The sequence below is a fragment of the Mustela nigripes genome, chromosome 2 (genome assembly GCF_022355385.1).
Source record: "Mustela nigripes isolate SB6536 chromosome 2, MUSNIG.SB6536, whole genome shotgun sequence".
NCBI classification, from domain to species: domain Eukaryota; kingdom Metazoa; phylum Chordata; class Mammalia; order Carnivora; family Mustelidae; genus Mustela; species Mustela nigripes.
This window is the reverse complement of record NC_081558.1, coordinates 58,911,933-58,929,252: the sequence shown is the minus strand read 5'-3', so window position 1 is coordinate 58,929,252 and position 17,320 is coordinate 58,911,933. Positions and strand designations below refer to the sequence as shown.

Genomic DNA, 17,320 nt, shown 5'->3' with positions numbered 1-17,320 from the left:
TTTGTTTTCAGTCATTCTCTCAGCTGGCAGACAGCCACTGCTGCCTCCTCTCTTGTACGTACCTGGGCTGGACCACGGCAATGCAGGCTGAATAAAACAGGCTGTTTCCCTTGGGGAGCACCCAGCCTAGCAGGGGACACAGATGTGGAAACCCACGATTATGCTGCAACAGCAAAAGGCCAGCCAGAAGTAAGTATGAGATGCAATGAAGGGAATGCAGTTCTTTCTAGGGATGGAACAGAGTGAACAGGCCAGCTTCCTGACAGAGGTGCTGTCTGAGCTCCAGTGTTGAAGCCGAATGGAGGACTTGCTGGGCAAGCCAGAGGCTGGGTGAGTGAGACCCTAGATGCCCGGCTCAGGGGGCACAGAGCATGAACAGCTGGGCTGTGCAGAGAGCAGAGTGGGGGCTGGAGGGGTAGCAGGGATGCCAGGCCATGGCATTGGGGGGTCCCTCTGAGGCCACCATGGTGGCTCTCGGTGAGGATGGGATCAAGTGGGGCTAGACTGAGTGCCAAGGAGAGCCCTGTGGGCACTCACAGGCATTTTAAATGGGAGACAGGTGGGCCAGGTCAGGGGACAGAGGTGAAGCTTAGGAGCTGAGATTAGCATTAGGGTACTGTAGGGGAGGATCAAGCATGACTTCCAGATCTCTGGCTTAGGTGCTGGTGATTCTAGGGGCTGAAATGAGGGACACAGGGACTGAGAAGAGCAGAGGACAGTGGGGTTTGGGATGGCTCTGCTCAGTGGGTGTCCACACACCAGCCCTCCAGTCCTTGACCTTCAACAGGATCCCTGCTGAGGCGCCTTGACCACACCCCAGTTGCACCCAGCCTGGCCCAGTGCTGTGTGAGGGAGGCAGCCAGAGGAGTTTTGGGCAGGGCTTCTGATGCACTCACTGCTCTGCTGGTGACCTTGGATTTCCTGTGAAAGTTCCTTTGGAGAGCCTCTAGCCATCTGGAGCTGAGAGCCTGGATCTTGACTCGGGCTTTGCAGCCCAGGCATCTCTGCTCATCCCCAAATTCTCACACACAAAGCTAAAGTTGAGGCTGGGGCTTGGCAGTGTCCTATTGTCTGGGCAGGTAGCACAAGGCAGCTTTGTTCAGCCAAGCTACATATTGGCTGAGAGGAAAAGAGCTTTGGGAGATGCCCTCTCTCCAAGTTCTGGGTCAGCTTGCCAAAACACACAAGGAGGCATTCAGAGGGCACACTGAGGTGAACAGCCCCTGTACATGGCAGGGGACCCTTGCCCCAACCTCCTCCCAGCCTCCTCCAGCAGCCCATGGAAGGGCTGGCCCTTTGTAAAGCCAGCATGGGAGGAGCAGGGTCACAGGTCACCTGTATTGTTGACCTGAAGTGACATCAGAGCCGTCCTTCAGCTGGAAACTGCTAAAGACCTTCCCAGACTCCTTCAGAAGCCGCTGGCATCCACGGCTTTGCCCACCTTCCCAGTCCCACGGGAATATCTCCGACTCCGTCCTCCCACCCAGGAGTCCACTGAGGGCAGCCATCCATGCATGTGTATGTGTGTCTTGTGTGTGCACATGTGTAATGTGTGTACAGGTGCACGTGTGTATATAGATGCGTGCACGTGTGTGTACACGTGTGTCTGTGTGTACAGGTCTGTGTGCGTCTGCCCATCTGTGTGTGTGTATACAGATGCCTTTGTGTCTGTGTACACTTGTGTGTATGCAACGGTCTATACATGTGTGCTGTCTTTGCACAGGCTGTCACCACGCTCACCACCTGCTAATACTACTGGGCTCTCTCCACCTGGATCTCAGCCATTTCCCCAACTTCCCCCGAGTCAGAACCAAGGTTCTCTTCTCAGATCCCCACCTCTTTCCTACGACTGGAGACTAATGGGTGTTTGTTCAGAGCCATTGTATCATTGTGTTGACGTGTGAAGGGGAAAGGCATGTGATCGAGCTGCAGGCTCTCTGTGCGTGTGTATGTGTGCACGCGTTTATGTGTCTCCTATGTGGACAGCCCTTCCACATGGCCATATGGGTAAGAGGTGTGTCCAACACTGCGTGGACCCGGAGGCAGACATTCCTGGGCTCAGGTCCCAGCCACGTGGCTGTTGAAAGGGAGTGTTAATACCCATCCTACCTGCTTGCTAGGGGATTAAATAAGGTGTTAGCTGTGACTTCCGGGGTCCAACCAGGAAATCCAAAAGCACTCCCATTATTTAAACATTAGGAGCTGTATACAGGAAATTGACCACAAAGAAGACAGAGAAGCTGAAAACCCAAACAGAATGGTGTGACAGCCCAGAAATTAGCTGACAGCGGGAAGTTCACATCACCCAGGGCTTCAGGGACCAAGGGAAGAGGCACGGTGACCCAGTGGAGGCTGATAGCACAGGAACCCTGCTCACTCGAGCTGGAGCCACTGAAGGGGCACTGCTATACAGGTGGTGGCTGCTCGTGGCCTCTCCTCTCCTCCCATCCTCCAGCCTCATTTGTGCTTCCCGTTAGCTGAACCTAGCTGGAAGTGGAGGGCAAGGCATGGCCCTGGCCCGCAGAAAGGGCTTCGGCATGACTCGGGGCTGCTGAGCGAGCACGTGTGCCTTTCCTCAGGTGCGCATATGTTGTGGGTACAGATGGGTGTGTACACATACCTGTGCATGCATAGAGCTTAAATTGGCATGTGATGGACAGCTTCCAGAGGAGTACCAGTCATCAGCCCTGTTGGGCACTCCCCACGTGCTAGGTCCTCTCACACCCTTTGTAAATGCTAGCTCTGTGGGGTAGGGCCATTGCCGCCCCAGCTTTTCAGATGAGGAAACCGTAACACAGAAAGTGGAAGCAACTTGTCTAAGAGTACACAGTATGCAGTGCTAACATTGCCTTTTTCTGGAGCAGGGGTCCTGACTGTGTGCTGGGCCAGGCCCAGGGACTTCCGTCTAGAGGCTTAACTCTACCTTGCTCCAGGGACCTAGCTGAAGGGGCCAATCCTGTACCTTTTCCCTTGTTTAGTCCCCCAGATGGGAGTGTGGACCCTGGCAAAAGGTATGGCTGGAGTCCATTCCTTCCAACGTCATTACTGACCTGGAGAGGCCCAGCAATTCCAAGGTAAGGTATGAGCTGGTATCATCAAGGCAGCAGTGAGTCCCAGGGCAGGATCTCTTGGAAGGTGCTCATTCATTGGCCTGCCCTGTCTTAGCCACATGCCACCACCTCATCCACCCGCAAGTGGGTACAGGGATCACTGCAAACATCCCAGGCCAATCCAGGTGGCTGAGGTGGGAGTGAGAGCAAGGCATGAAAGAAATGTCCAATGTGCCCTGGACACAGGAAAGTCAGAGTGTCACACAGATGTGGAGAAGACCCTCCACTGAGGCCATTGCCAGAAGGCAGCTCACATGACCTCTCTTGGGGACACGTTTGGTGAAATGCATCAGAGGCCTTTTAAAGTGTGCAAATTCACCAAAACAAAACAAAAACCACTCCTCCAATACCACTCCCCCCCCCCATAATCCACCTGTGTGTTGTTTACAAGAGATCTCACCTGAATAAGGGCACAGGCTAGTTGAAAGCAGAAGCACAGGGGCACCTGGGTGGCTCAGTGGGTTAAAGCCTCTGCCTTCTGCTCATGTCATGATCCCAGAGTCCTGGGATCGAGCCCCGCATCAGGCTCTCTGCTCAAGCAGGGAGCCTGCTTCCTCCTCTCTCTCTCTGCCTGCCTCTCTGCCTACTTGTGCTCTCTGTCAAGTAAATAAATAAAAAAAATCTTTAAAAAAAAAAAAAAAAACAGAAGCACAGAAACAGAGGCATATCAGCAAACTCTGAGAAGGCTGCAATGGCTGTGTTACTATCAGCCCAGACTTTGGGACAAGGAGTGAATGCGCAACAGAGCCGGACAGTTCAAACACTAGCAAGGATGGCAGGCAGGAAGACTTGGAAATCCTAAAATGTGCATGCATCTCACTTGGCAAAGTAGACGAAGCAGGACTGACAGAACGAGAAGGGGGGAGAGCTAGATCCACAGACATCACCCATGACAGGGAGCTCACACGCCCTCTGCCTGGTGAGCCTAGATCAATGGCTCTAAGGAACCCAGCGTGGAAACAGGCTCTGTGTCCTAGGATGTTTGTCCCGGCCTTTGCACAGCCTCTGGGACACCCACTCCACAGCATAATGTGGAGATTTGGGGCCTGGCCTTGGGGCCAGACAGACCCAGCACCTGCTCCAAGCCCCTGGTCAGCAGCTCCTAAGCCCCTAGGCCATTTCCTCTTCTGTAAAAGGAAGACAGTCATAAACGCCATCCTCTAAGGAGGTTGTGATGACAGGTATCCCATGGTTAGTTCTCTCTAAATGTGAGGGCAGAGGACCTACCACCCAGATCCCCTTTAGGGTCAGCTGTGGGCAGACAGCCCTTGCTCCCGAGTCCTCTCCCTCTGGAAAGCACCTTTGCTAGGGAGCCACCCCACCTGAGTCACACCCCAACAGCCCAAGAGATGTATCCAATTACTCCCTGATGGGGTAGGTGTAGAGACCCAGCTCCCATGCCCCAAGCTAGAGCAAGCTAGCAGAGTGTTCTGACCCGAGAGGTGGGCATGGCCTCATCGAGGCTGCTTGGCAGCCCTGCTAGAAGAAGCGGAGGCTTCTTCCTCTTACCCAGAAGTGTTGACCCCAAAGACACTCGAAGAAACATCCTGTAGGCTCATCTCTGCCTCAGAATTGGCTTCTAGAGAAACCCAAAGAGTTAACATTGTTCACGTTATCATATCTTAGGTACTGTGAAAACAATGGCAATATCTGCTCCATGCCCCCACGGGCTTCTAGTCTAGCAGGAGGAGGTAGTAGGAGTCATGTCATAATTCCAAAAGACATCAGAGGTCACTTGTGATGAGGCCCCTAGCGACAGCCCCCTGGGAGCTCTGAGCTCAGGGTGCTCAGGCTGTGGGGGTCAGGAGGGCTTCAGTGAGGAGGCTTAAGTCCTAGACTAAGGACTGAGCCAGAGTTGGCCAGGTGAAGCCACTGCTTTGTTTACTGTAGTATTTATAGCAATGGCAAAATATTGGAAAAAATCTAAATGTCCAACAAGAGGGGGTGTGTGCTTTAAGTAAAATATGCTATCCGTAAGAGAGACTGTAGCTGCTAACAATGGTGGTATAGAATATATCAACATGGAGCTCTATGTACTCTCTTTTAAGAAATCAGTATATTACAGTGTGAACCCATTCTTTGGATGAAAATAATATGTGTTTTGTTTTTTAATCACTGACTGTGTTTCCCATTGCTCTCTACTGACCTGAACATTTTACTAGTCCCCAGGTCCTGTGCCCTCCCGAATGCACGTGGCAGTATGCCCTCCACAGCCTGGGCCTTCGGGTCAGGGGGGCACACGGCCATCTCTTCCCGTGGGCTTCTGGACCCCTTGGGTCAACCCTTTGGCAGTCATAGACGCCATCCTTTAAGGGTTGGTTGACACCAACCCTGGGGCTAACCCCTTTGCCACCCACCAAGCAGGGGCAGTGAGAGGGACAAAGCCTGCTAAAAAGGAGATTTCAGTAGTGGGGTAGGGAGGGCCCAAAGTGTGCCAGGAGGGACACCCCCAGAGACAGTGGCAGGAGGGGTCTCCCTTAGTTATTTCTATTTTGCACAGCCAGTGTTGGCATTGAATGCCTACGGTGTGCAGGCACTGTTTGAGACGCTGGAGATACAGCAATGAGGAGGAGGGGAAGGGGAAACCCTGCCCTCCAGAGCTTGGAGATCTGGAGGTAGGGACATAGAGAAGAGAAAATCAGTGATAGAGGATGCTATGCAATGGAGGGAAAGTATGGGGGCTGGGAGCACCAGGAGTGGAGGGTTCCTGTTTCCTGTGACGATAGGACACACCTCTAGCCCCCACTCCCTGGGGCTTCCCACACCCAGACAGGGCAGCTGCCTGCATCTCCCCAGCCCCCCCAAGAACGGCCAAATCCAGGTTGCTCTTAAGGAAAAACACTTCCACTTCATACCTGATAACCTGCCTCATTAAATTTAATGGGCTGGTTATTCCCGTTAAATAAACATCACCTAATTATGAAAAACATATTTGCTGAAATTCAACTATGGAACAGATAAACCAATTACATGGTTATTCAGCCTCAAAACACACTCAATAATGAAGCAGGGTGCAGACCACAGTAGGGAGGGCTAGTGGAACACTTGGAATCCAGAGCCCCCATTTACCCCCCACCCCCACATCCCCCGTCCCGATTTGGAAGCTTGGCTGGCCTCAAGAATGCCAGTGTCCCTGAGAGCCAGAGTCCGGGCAGACTGGAACCCAGACTGGAGCCGCCTCAGCCCCAGTATCAGTTAGGACCCCTTTTTCACAAGTGACAAAACCATAGCTCAAACTGACTTCAGCAAGAAGAGTGTGTTGGCTCATGTGATTGGGAAATGCGGAAGGAAGCTTCAGGCATGGCTGGATCTGAGAGCTTACACACAGTGATGGGGACCTATTCTCTATCCTTCGATCTCTTAGCACTCTTCCCCTCTGTGTCACCTTCGTTTTGGGGTTTCATGATTGGCCCCAGTGAGCCTGACCTTGTGAAGAGAGTTTCTCCTTCCCTCCAGCTCCAGCTTAGGGTTTATGGGCAGATAATAAATTGCTCTAGAGCTGACAAAGTAATATCAGGAACCTCTCAGGGAAGGCAAATAAACATGGAAAAAATGCCCCACATCCTTATGACTCATCAGGGAAATGCAAGGGAAAACCACAAAGAAAAACCTCTGCACACCCATCCAAAGGCCAAAAGCACGAGGATGGACACTACCAGGTGTTGGTGAGCATGAACAACCGCTGGGACCCACGGACACTGCTACCAGGCATGTGAAGTATTTAAACCACTTTGGAAAATGGTTTGGCCGTTTCTTATGAAGGTAAACATCCATGCAGCAGGTTTACTCCTAGGTTGCTATTCAGGAGGCTGAATATGTATGTGGTCTAAATGGTACCTGGATGGATGTTCAGGCTGTTTTATTCACAGCAGCCAAAGAGTTAAAGGAGTCCAAATGCCCATGGACAGTAGGAAGGGCAGGGTATAGTTTAATCATACAGAATACTGCCCAACAATGAAAAAGAACTAGAGCTCCCCATAAGGATACGTATGAATTTCATAGACATCTGGAGGGAGACGAGCTGGGCAAGGAGCAAACACTGCTCTTAGCTTCCTAACAAATTACCACCAACTTAGCAGTTTGTGGCTAGCTGCATGCCTTCTCACATGTCCCTGGGTCAGGAGCCCTGGCACAGCTGAACTGGTCCCCTGCTCAGGGAGGATCTCACGAGGCCACAATCAAGGTGTGGTCAGGCTGGGCTCCCACCAAGCTCACCTGGCTGTTGGCAGATCTCATTCCCTTGTGGCTGGAGGCTGGAGGCCATCTCCTAGCTTGTGACTGTCACAGGCCCTCCCTCAACGTGTTCTCACTTCTTCAAAGCCAGCAAGGGAGTTTCTTATAGGACCTAATAAAATCACAAAAAAGACAGCCCTTCACCTTTGCTCTATCCTAAAAGCAAGTCATACACTGGAGGGGAAGGAGTACACAAAAGTGTGACTCACTGAGGGGCACCCCAGGATGTGCTGCGACTGCTAGATGATTCCATTTGTAGGAAGTTAAAGAGGGAGAAGAAGGCGTTTCTAGATAGCCCTTGTGGAATAATTTCCACAAATCTGTGAGTAAGAGGAGAGAAAAAGAAAAAAAAAAGAAAGAAGGTTCAGAGCTAGGTGTATAGTTTGTATCTTTTGAGAAAACAGAGAGGCAAGAATATCCATGGGTGTTTGCATTTGCTTATAACAGTGTAAGATATCTCTGCCAGGACACAGGGAAACTGGTAACTGTTTTTCTCCCAGAGCCAGAGTTGGGAGCTCCAGAGGGAGATTGACTTTTCATTGTGTATCCTTTTGTGCACTCTGGGATTTTTTTTTTTTTTAATCATGAGCATATATTTTAATATTTAAAAGTCCTCTTTGAATTATTTAAAAAAAAAAAAAAAAAAAAAAGGCCAGACCTCGTGAAAGGTAAAGGCTTCTAGAGGCATCAGCAGCTGCTGCATTGGAGAGGTTGCCCTCATCCAACCACCCCCCTGCCCCCCACATCCCACCCTCAGTTTACAATGTTCAGGGGAGAGTGAGCTGTCAGTCTTGTGACCCCAACAGGTGAAATAATTTGCCAGGGTCATCTTGGCCAACTGGTTGGGAGAGCATACCTGAGAATGCACACAGAGTAAGGCAGAGCCAAGAAATAGATGCCAGCTGATGTCATTGAACCCCTGGATCCAGCCATGCCTGAAGCTACAGACCTCTTTGGACCTTACAGAGAAGCAAGTCAGCAAATGTCCCTTTGGATGAAGCAAAGCTAGACATTCGGCAAATCTGATTCTGTCCATTGTTTATGTCTAGTGATGTTGTGCTGAGGTCCAAGGCCCATAAGCCCAGGGCTTCTCCAGACCAGGCTGGTGGGTGGATGCTTTAAGGTGGCCTTCCCAGAGGAGGAGGAGCCTGTGCTGGGGGTAGCTGGGTAAGGTCAGTATGATGACTTCATGGGGACAGAAGGCATAAGCATCATGTGCAAAGCTCATGGTGAATTAGGGAAATTACAAAGATTGCCTATGACAAAGCATGGAGCAACAGGAAGAGAGGGGGTGGAGGGGGCGAGTAGTATGGCCAGGGCTGCTGCAGAGGCCTGGTGTGCGGAGGTCAAGAGAAGGGACCGCAGAATGCTCAGCACGTCCCCTGGGATATGTCACGTCACTTCTCTGTTCCAACTTCCTCAGCTGCAGAATGGAGGCAGTCACAGCCCCTCCCTGCCTGGTGGTGGTGAGGGTTGAGAGAGGTGCCTCAGGGAGAGCTCTCTGCCTGGGGATCCCCGTATGTTTTCCCCAGTCCTCACAGTGGCCCTAGGAGCTGCTACCATTTGCCCCAGGATCCAGGAAAGGTACCAAGAGATAGACACATGATGAGAGCAGAGTCCTGCGACATAGGAATGGACTGGGCCCCCAAAGCTTCCACTCTTTGGGTGGAGCCCCAGCTGTGATGGGGCCATTCCTCCGAGGGGAGGGCTTTGCCAAGAAGGATGTCTCAGACATTTAGGTCAAAAAGACTGCCCAGAAATTCCAACTCTCTCCTCATCTCCAACTACCATCTATGACCCTGACGGCACCCCCAGGACTGACAGTACGCAGCCACAGAGGTGTGCGTGGGCTGAGGCATGGCCTGGAGGTTCTGAAAGGGCTCTCTGGAGACAGGTCTGGGATCCAATGGCCAGGAGAGGATGTCTCCCAGCCAGACCCTCAGACACATGAGGCAGAGTCCCACCTTCCCTGCCATAGCCTCTAAATTCCCCACAGAAACCATGAGAGAATGAATGGTTGCTGTTTTAAGCCATTCGATTTTAGGGTGACTTGTTACAGCAACAGTTAGTGAATACATCCCACAAACCCTTATAGAATGTTGGCCTTGTATACTCCTTATAAGAAAGAACAGGCCCCACACCTGGCACTCAGTCCTTTGGGCATCTGACTCTTGGTTTCAGCTGGGGTCATGATCTCATGGGTCATGGGATTGAGCCAGTGTCGACTCCAAGCTCAGCACAGTCTGCTTGGGATTCTCTTTCTCTGCCCCTCCCCTCACTCATGTGTGCCCCCTCTCTCTCTCCTCCCCCCACCAAATAAATAAATCTGAAAGAAAGAAAGAAGGCAGGGAAGTGAAGGGAAAGGAAGGGAAAGATGAAGCCCAGTCTTCATGGGACTTCCATTTGGTGGGGCAGGGTTGGGGGCCGGATGAAAATAAGCAACTTAGAAAACATCAGGGGAATTAGTGATATAATGAACCTCACTGGAAGATGTGACTTGGGGGGCATTTTAAATCGGGGAATTGGGAGTTTCTCCAAAGAGGCAACATGAACTCTGCGGCCTGGGGAATGAGGAGACAAGGTCAGGAGAGGGAGGATGTGGCAGGGTGTCCTTAGAATTTCCTTGATGGCCTCTGCTGTAGGTGAGGTCTGGGCTGAGCCCAGTGTGGGGCCCAGACAGAAGCACCCTGCTGTGTGTCCCCTCCCCCACCCCACCTGGTCCAACCTGCCCCAGCCACAGGGTATAAATAAAGGAGGCCACAGGGAACAGGCTCTGCTCCACAAAGTTGTGCAAGCATCAGAGCTGGCCCTGGGGTAAAACCAACAGCCAAGGATTGTTGTGTTTTTTTCACTTCTTCTTTCTTTTTTCGGTTTTGGGATTTTTTGGTTTTTGTGGGGGGGTTTTGTTTTGTTTTTTTGTTTTTTAAGTAGGCTTCACACCCAGCACAGAGCCCAGTGCAGGGCTTCAACCCACAACCCTGAGAGCAAGACAGAGCCGAGATCAAGAGTCGGACGCTTAACCAAACGAGCCAAGGAGGTGCCTCTTTACCTTTTCTTTTGAAATAATTATGATCTGTAATAACGATAACTTCTCAGGAAGTTGGAAAGATAGTACAGTGAGGTCCCATGTATCTTCTCCTATGTTGCCCCAGAGGTTATGTCTTCTGTAACTATAAGACAATACGGAAACCAGGACAGTGACATTGACAACAATATATGTGTCCAGTTCTGTGTAACTAAGTGCTGGGTAACTAAGGCTGAGACTAAGATATAGACCTGTCCCTCCCCTTAAAGATCCTCTCCTGCTTCCCCCTTCCAGTCACAAACCCCCAACCCTCCCTCACCTGGCCAGATTTTCATCTGTTCCCCATTTCTATAATTTTGTCACTTCAAAAATGTTACATAAATGGAATCATATTATTTGCATTTTCTCTTACGGTTTAAGTCTGCCATTTTACCTGTTTTGTTTGTAACCTGTGGGCTTTTTTTTTTCCTTTCAATTTTCTTTTTTCTGCCCTCCTATGGGTTACTTGAACACATTTTAGAATTCCATTTTGGTTATCTGTACTGTTTTTGAGTATATTTTTTGCATAGATTTGTAGTGGTCACTCAAGGATTACATTCTATATATGTCCTTACCACAGCCTACTGGTTTTTACCGGTTTGTGGAACGTGCAGAAATCTTTCCTGTCCTTACAGCCTGTTCCCCTCCACCATTTATAATGTAATTACTGAGATGCTCCCTCAAACCACTCTGGGACATGAGACACTGATATAATTTTTGCTTCAACAATCCAATGTAATTCAGAAGCTACAGAGAAGAAGTCCATTGTCCTTTCTTCCTTCCTGATGCTCCAAGAATCCTTCTTTTATCATTTTCTTTCTATTTAGATGGCTTCCTTCAGCCATTCTTTCACAGAAGGCCTGCTGGTAACACATTTTCTTGCTTTTCCTTCATGTGAGAGTGTCTTGACTTCTCATTCTTGAATGGCATTTTCACAAGCTATGGAGTTCACAGATGGCAGTTCTTTTTCAGGCCTTAAAAATGTCCTTCCATGTCCTTCTGGCCTCCAGGGTTTTTGGTGAGGAATCCTCCATATGCAAACTATTTGACCTTGACAGTAAGGTGTGTTTTCTCTGTTTCTGCTTTCAAGGATTGTTGTCTTCAGTTTTCGGAAGGTTGCTGATGATGGGCCTTGGGAGAGGTTTCTTTGGGTTCATACCATTTGGGGTTTGTTCAGCTTCTTGAATCTGTAGGTCTTCTGCCAAATCTGGGAGGTTTTCAGCCATTATTTAACTTTTTTTTGGTCAGTCTCCCCACCCCACCTCCTTGTCTCCTCTCCTTCTGGGACTTTGATGACACAAATGTGAGCTCTTTCGTTATCTTGCACAGGTTCCTGAGGCTCTGAGCTCCCACCCCAATCTACTTTTTCTCTCTCTGTTTTTTGGACTGGGTAATTTCTATTGTTCTATCTTCAAGTTCACTGATTTTTTCCTCTTTCCCTCCTGTTCTGCCATAGAGCCATCTTTTATCCCTTTTTATCCAATTACTGTATTTTTAAAGAAACTATAAAGTATCTATTTGGTTCTTTATAACTTTAATTTCAGTCCTTGCCTCCACTGACCCCTTGGTGCTGGCATCTGTTGACTGTGTATTCTCAAGCAAGTTGAAGTTTCCCTGGTGCTTGCTAGGAGGCAGAGATGACTCTTCCAGAGGCCACAGCCCTGGAGGGAATCCTATGCTTGGGACATCATCTGTACACACAGAGAAGCAGTTAGGGTCCAGAAGGCCTTGCCTGCCCTTCATACAGGCTTGCTTATTTTGGTAACCATACCTGGGTTTCCTAATGCCACCCTTAGCTCCAGAGGGGTCCCTAATACCCACCTGCTAACTGCCACATTCTACCTCAAGGCCACAGTGACTGGTTCAAAGGGGCTATATGATGAGCTCATCCCACCGAGGCTCAATGCTGGAAATTTTCTTGGAAATGTTGGGAAGTAAGTACCTGGAGCTGCTGAGGCCACCACTTAGAAGGCCTGTGTGGGTGTGACCCAACTGGTAACCAGGGGAGCTCTGGGGAGAGAGCTCCAGGGCCCAATGGCCACTCTATGCCTAAGATCCACACACACTCAACTGATGCTCACCTGAGCCAATACATGTCCCTTGGAGCTTAAGCCCAGTTGTATGTCTGTCACCTGATATGCAAAGCCTGACTGGGGAAGGCAGGCCAGGAGCAGTTGGCCTGGGAGAGACCGAGAAGGCTATGGCTGGGTCCCAGCAGCCTTTTCTTCAGAATGCCTCTTGCTGGGCTGAGCCCCTCTCTTATCTGAGGGGACCAAAGTCGTGGAGTGTGGAGATGGCTCTGTGCTCAGCCCTCCATGGGTATCACCTTGTCTCTGGTCTCTTGACAGACCTCCCCATGTCCACGCCGGGCCCCCAAGCCCCTCTCTTCCAAGTGGCCAGAGTAGGCTTGCCAGAATATATACAATTGGCAGCTGCTCCTCACCCCCCTTAGCCCACAGCAGCTGCCAGTGGGCCAAGTCTGATGACATCTACCCACAGCAAGACACCCCACTGTGCTGCACGCTTGGGGCCAAAACAGGCTGGGTATTCTCCAAACGTCAAGGAACCCCCGGGGAGCACCTGCTCTCTGCCTGCTCCCAGCATGTATGCACATGTGCACTGACCATGGGGGTGGTGGTGGAGGGGTTCTATGTGTGGACAGAATCCCCTGCAGGTTCTGAGAAGTGAAGCACTCCTCCCTCCTTCCCCAGATCCCTCTAGGCCACAGCATGGAGAGCCAAGTGGGGAGGGGCCGGGTAGGAACTGGTGACTAAGGAGGGTCCCCATATGCTCAAGGCAGGAGGTGGCAGGCATGAGAGAAGTAAGAAATGAATGGGTTAGAAATATTTGGGGATGGGGCGCCTGAATGGCTCAGTCGTTAAGCATCTGCCTTCGGCTAAGGTCATGATCCCAGGATCCTGGGATCAAGTCCCACATCAGGCTCCCTACTCAGAGGGAAGCCTGCTTCTCCCTCTCCCACTCTCCCTGCATTTCCTCTCTCACTGTCGCTCTTGGTCAAATAAATAAAATCTCAAAAAAAAAAAAAAAAAAAAAAAAGAGGGGCACCTGGGTGGCTCAGTGGGTTAAAGCCTCTGCCTTCGGCTCAGGTCATGATCTCAGGGTCCTAGGATCGAGCCCCACATCAGGCTCTCTGCTCAGCATGGGAGCCTGCTTCCCCCTTTCTCTCTGCCTGCCTCTCTGCCTGCTTGTGATCTCTGTCTGACAAATAAATAAATAAAATCATTTAAAAAAAGAGAGATTTGGGGGTGCCTTGCTGGCTCAGTTGGTAGAGCACGTGACTCTTGATCTTGGGGTCATGAGTTCAAGTCCCATGTTGGGCATGGAGCCTACATCTTAAAATAATTTTTTGCACAATATATATATATTATTATATATATTATTATATTATATATATTATATTATATATATTATTATATATTATTATATATTATTATATATTATATATTATATATTATATATTATTATATATTATTATATAATATATATTATATTATATATATTATTATATATATATTATATATTATTTCTGAGCTGAGGGTGAGGGACAGGCAGGAGTCAGGAGACTCAGGGCCAGGGATCAGTGGTCATACTCCAGAAGCCTGGTGTGCCCAGGACCCACTGTGCTCCCGCAGAGACTCTTCCTCACCCATCAGCAGTGGGGGCCTGCCTCATGGAGAGAAGGCACCCTTGAGTCTACTTTTGCACAAAGCTCGGAGTTGCCAACAAGCAGATGCGGCCCCTGGAAGTGCTCCAGTGGCGGGAACGTTGGAAAGTACTGAAAGAGCCTCCTCACCAAACATTCCAGATCAGAACCACGTTTGCACAAATTGTTCCCTGCTGTCCAATGACTCCCATGCCCCCTTGAACTGCATCAGCACCCAGAAGCAAAATCTGCACAGGAAACCCAGAGAGGGAGAACCCAAGCAGCCCAGTTGACTTATGCCCCCCATGTGATGTGGGATGAAGAGCAGTGGCTACAGACCTGGGGGCATACCCCAGCTCTGCCTCCCCTCCTTTCCTGCATGGGATCCGGGTCTTAGCTCAGAGCAAAGCTTAGGCAAGTGTGCAGCTGGGTCAGATGGGAGCCCCAGAGTGCAGAACCCCGTGCACTGGACTCATCCCAGCAACATTTACTAGCTGTTGTCTCTCCAACAAGCTGTCCATTGGGGTCTTCTCCCTGTGTTCCTGCTGGATTGTTGCCTTTTGCTTTATTGATTCTTGGAGTTCCTTCCCTAGCCCACATCCACAGCTTTCGTGAAGTGTATGTGTGTGTTGCAAATATCTTTTCCTAAGTCCCGGCTTGCCTTGCCATTTCCTCTTTTGTAACTCTTGGTGAACAAAAATGACCAATTTTAAGTAGTCAAATTGATCCATATTTCTCTTTATTTCTTTCCTTTTGACATCTTGCTGAAGAAATCCTTCCCTTGTCCTGTCCATTGACTTCTGAAAATGCTTCAGTTTTCTTCATGGCTCTGGGGCATAGGGTCCACCTGGAATTGATGGTCTGGCATGATTCATGAACATTACATAGTCCAATTTCCATCTTGAACAGATCTTGCTGCCACTGTTTGGGGGAGTAGACAGAAAGGTGACATGAGCAAGAATGGGGTGGAGTGGGATGGAAGGAAGTGGTGTGATCTGGAACAACATTTTGGAGAGAAACCACAGGGCTGTGGGAAGCAGGGGACATGGGGGAGGGAATGGAGTGTCCAGGATAACATTGGGGTTCCTGGTTGGGCAACTGGGGGATGTGTGTGTGGCGTGCCCAGCTAATCATGAGCTTGACTGCCACCCAGAGCCCAGTGTCCCTCTTGAGGTTCCCTGGAAAGAGTTGGAGACAGGGAGCCGCTCCGCGAGGGAGAGGCCATGGATCTTGGGGACTGTGGAACAGAGTGAGAAGGGCCTTGAACAGTGCCTGCCCCAGTGGCCCTGGGGAGGACAGGTTGGCAAAAGAGCAGGTAAGAGGTGGGGACAGCCCAGAAGCCAGCAGGCAGAGACAACCCAAAGCAGGGATAGACATTTTCTCAGGCACGGTGTGGTGTACACACACACTCACCCTGAGGAGCAGGGTGGGGAGGTCTCCTACATGCATTTCACGCAGGAGGAAAGTGAGGCTCTGAGAGCAGACAGGACCTACTGTGTATTAACTAGCCACACCAGGATCCTCACGCAGGTCTGTGTGGCTCAGAAGTCCATGAGGAATGAAGGCTCTTGGGTCTTGTTTGCCACCTACAAGCTGGGCAACCTGGGCAAGTCACTTTACCTCTCCTATCTCAGTTTACCCATCTGTAAAATGTAGCAGAGCCTGGTGTTGTCAGCACTATGTTAGTGCTTGCTAAATAAAACAATGGACAGGACCTTCGAAGAAGATGCTCTCTCCCATTTAGGGACACGCCTGTTAAAGCCACAGTGGAAAACCAGTATGTACCACCAGCTGGGGGAATCTCAACAGTGATGGTAGCAAGTGTGGGTGAGGATGGGGGGCTGCTTGGACCCACTCACACTACCGCCGGGAGTGCAAACTGAGGCCATCACTTGGGAAAATTGTTTTTCTGGCATCTACCAAACTAAACATACACCTACTGGGTGACCTGCCAGCCCAGCTCTGGGTCTTAGCGAGCTGCCCAGAGACTGCACGAGATGTCCATCACAGCCTGATGCACAGTGACCCACAAATGGGGACCTGTGTCCATCAGCAGGAGGGGGAGGCACTACAAAGCAGCGAACAAACTGCCTACTGGAAGCACGGGCTGGCCTGGGCCTTAACAGCGGGAGGATCGCTTTTCTAAAATGTCCCAACACAAGCACAGCGAAAGCAGCATGCCATCTGGGACGCGCGCACAAAGGGTCGAACCCAAAGGAAAAGGAAGAAAAGACGAACTCAGAAACTAGGATAGGGGCTGTGCGAGGGGAGGGAGGGGAGGGACGAGATGGGAGGGCCCCTTGGCCGGGTTTGAGCTCCTTGCTGCGTTCCCTTTCTCAGCCCTGTGCAGTGAGGAGGTGTCCTCTTCTGCAGGGATGACGTAGGGTTCACACACAGCCTTTCGGGCTAAGTCTCCCGCCGCTCCCCCGGCCACCGCCAGGCTTTCCCGTCCTGTCGGTTCTGAGCCCCTGTCGCCGCGCCTCCCTTCCGCGCGGGGCCTTCTGCGGGGCGGCCTCTCCAGGGCCCCCAGCTCACGCCTCTCGGAGCGCGCCACCGCCGAGCGCCCGGCACGGTCAGCGGCGATCGCCTGCCACCCCGCCAGCTCCCGCCCCTGCACTGCCTGCCCACCCCGCCGCGGTCGAGGGCAGCCGGGTTGGCGACCCGCCACCTCGCCACCTCCGGACCCGGGGCGGCCTGTTCCCCCGGCGGCGAACGCGCCACGGGCGGGTTGTGCGCCGTTTTGCTCACCGCGAGGGTGCTCATCCCACCTAACCGATGCGGTGGCGGAAGGCCGAGGCTCCCGACCCACAGCCCTGCACGACCCGGGGCAAGGCGCATACCCTACTCGGGCCTCAGTTTACCCTTGTGTGAATGGGAGCTCTATTCTTAGGCCGGGCACAAGGAAGGCTGGACCATCCTTGGGGACTCGGGCTCAGGACGGCCCCGGAGGTTGGATATCCCCGGGGACGCTCCGCCGCTGCCCCCGCGCAGTCATTAAGGCGGACGAATGTATCGCCCTTTGAAGACATGCGGTGGGCCCGGGTCAGAGCGCAGCGCGGGACAGAGCGCCCTCTGGAGGCTACTAGCAGCCCCGCCTCCTGCGCCCGCCCCGCCCCCGAAGGCCCCGCCCCCCGGCCTCGGGCAGCGCATGCGCCCGGCGCGGCGCTCCGCGGGCGGCGAGAGCGAGGCCGGTCCGCAGCCGCGCGACGCTCGGCGCCCCATTCATGCTGGGCGAGCGTCGCGCGGCTG

General features: G+C 51.5%; 1 long non-coding RNA gene and 1 other non-coding gene across 2 annotated transcripts; one reads left to right on the top strand and one right to left on the bottom strand.

Moving 5' to 3' along the window:
- The first annotated feature begins 13,675 nt into the window (after positions 1-13,675).
- On the top strand, positions 13,676-13,748 carry TRNAK-CUU (transfer RNA lysine (anticodon CUU)). The gene has a single exon. It is a non-coding gene; the product is annotated as a tRNA-Lys (tRNA).
- Positions 13,749-14,788: 1,040 nt separating this feature from the next.
- Positions 14,789-17,154, bottom strand: LOC132009916 (uncharacterized). Its single transcript, XR_009402096.1, has 2 exons — positions 16,933-17,154; positions 14,789-14,992 (listed from the first exon to the last, which is right to left on the bottom strand). It is a non-coding gene; the product is annotated as an uncharacterized LOC132009916 (long non-coding RNA).
- Positions 17,155-17,320: the final 166 nt, after the last annotated feature.